This window comes from Myotis davidii, unplaced genomic scaffold (genome assembly GCF_000327345.1).
Source record: "Myotis davidii unplaced genomic scaffold, ASM32734v1 scaffold7792, whole genome shotgun sequence".
Classification (NCBI taxonomy): Eukaryota; Metazoa; Chordata; class Mammalia; order Chiroptera; family Vespertilionidae; genus Myotis; species Myotis davidii.
The window spans coordinates 1-2,480 of record NW_006283316.1 but is presented as its reverse complement, the minus strand read 5'-3'; positions in this window follow the sequence as shown (position 1 = coordinate 2,480).

Below are 2,480 nucleotides of genomic sequence, written 5' to 3'. Positions count from 1 at the left end.
TCTGATCAAATAAACAAATTGATCCCCTTCCCCTGGGAAACTGGCCCTCAGACCATTTTACAGCCGACATTCCGTTCAGCTCAGGCCACATTCCCTTTGCTCAGACCAGTCACCGCCCCGCCGGACCCGCCCGGAGAATCCCCGCGGAGGAAAAGCCCCCTCGAGTCCTTAAAAACTCTGACCCCCCATCTCTGGGTGCGGCACCATTTAGGGGCTCAGCCCATCTACTTTCTAGATGGCCTCATACATTTTTAATTCTTTACCTCTGTCGGCCTCGTGCAGTTCCTCCTTCGCTCCTTCAGCGACCCTCACAGATCCCTGAGAGCGTTAAGAAGAAAACTATCGACAACTTCCGGTTTTCTAAAGACAGAAATCCGGAAGCGGTCCGTCTCCTGTCCGCCTCCGTTCTGTTCCTGCCTCCGTTCCCTTCCGACCTCTGTCCGCTGCCCCCGCCCGCTCCTGTCTCCGCCCCTTCCCCGCGTCGCCCCCCACCCCCGCCCGCGTGGGGATCTCCAGAAGGGGGTGTGCTCCTCCCAAATCCTTGGACAGCAGATTTGGGTTGTTATCCGGTTGGGACGACAGAGAGAGACGTTTCCAGTGACGAGGAAGGAGACGGAGGCTCATGCAGGGGCTGAGTTGCCCAGGTTCACCTCCCTAATAAGTGGTGGAGCAGTTACAGAGAATTCAGTTGGGTTGGTCGAAAACAAAACCGGACATGGAGGATCAGTACTGGCATATGGACTAATTTTGTGAAATAAAGTTGATTTCATGTCATTTGTTAAATGAATCCATCAGACTGATTGTCCCAGTTATGCCCCGATTAATTAATTATCTGTCTAGACTTAGTGGTAAAAACGCAGGTGACAAGGGTCAGCAATCACCGCCTGTGCCCTGGTACTTCAATGTCTAGACAGCTGAGCCGAACCGGAACACAAGAACACACAAGACAGAATTAGTGTGCAATCACTCAGGGTTTATTTACCTATTCCTAGTGGGTCCTAGGCTCCAGCAAAGGCCACCGAAAGACGGACGATGAAGACAGAGTGACAGGCGTCCGCACCTCGTTCAGGCTCGCACAGCAGAGCAGTCAGTCAGGGGCTTGTCCCACGGAGCTGAGCGATGTGGAGTCCTCCTCTCATCAGGCGGGAGACATCGACTGAACAAAATCTGTTGCTTATGTAGCCAGTGGTAAATAACTTGTGTCTCATCCGTGTGGGCCTTTGCTAGGAGCAGGGTGTGTAGGCTTTAAGGGCTTTAGCCGTGGTTCTCAACCTTGACTGTACATTAGAATCTCCTGGGAATCTTCTTAAAATTCTGATTCCTGGGCCACATCCTCCGGAAATTCTGATTCTTTGTTCGTAATGTTGTGACCCCACCCCATAACAAAGAAACAGAATTTCTGGAGGATGAGGCCCAGAAATCAGGATTTTAAGAAGATTCCCAGGAGATTCTAATGTGCAGCCAAGGTTGAGAACCACTGGCTCAGGGCATTCACATCCAGATAGTGGGGCGTTCACCGCATTTTGGAAGTTACAGAGTATTAGGGTTCTCACACAGCAAACATTTCACACTTTAATCATTTCACACAGTAATTATTTCCACACATCACTGGGGTTTCCTTATGACCATAACGTTATTATAACACTGCTGGAATACAACTGACTGTAGATTTGGAAAAACTCGAGTTTGTGTTTACATGTATGCACACATTCCAGACATAATTCCTAGGAAAGCCCTTTCTAAAGCATATTGAAACGAAAATAATCACATTTTCCAAAAGTTTAATTGTGCTTGTTAGCATTTACGTGGAAGCAGGCAATTAACTTTAGTTCTGTTGCATTTCCAAGCAGTTGCCAAGCAGTTGGAGCTACTGGTCTCTAGATGTGCTTATATTTCTAGAGGAAAATAAGTAACATGGAGGGCAGCTCCTACTAGAAAAATCCAAATTGACATTCAATTATAATATTAGAAAAACAGAAATGATCTCACTAAAATAAGGGATAACAATCAGATCTCATCAATTCTGTTTCCACTCTCTTTACCAACTTGTCATTCACTCGGTATTACTGCAAAATAACACCCTTTCCTCTTGTTTTTAGCAGGAGTCGTCTAGGTCAGTGGTCGGCAAACCGCAGCTCACAAGCCACATGCAACTCTTTGGCCCCTTGAGTGTGGCTCTTCCACAAAATACCACGTGCTGGCGTGCACGGACAGTGCGATTGAAACTTTGTGGCCCATGCCCAGAAGTTGGTTTTTGGCCTGGGCGAGTCTATTTTGAAGAAGTGGGAGGTGTTGGTCCGTGGGGCAACAGGAGACTGGCGCAGGCGGGGTGTGGGATACACAGCGCCTGGGAGGAGTGTGCGTGCAATTCATGCAGAAGCTGAGTGAGCCAGTCAGCCAGCAGTCTCCTGGGCAGTGGTTAGTGCTAGTCGAGTCTGCAAAACGCGCCGGTGACAAAAGTACCTACTCGAAGCATAAAG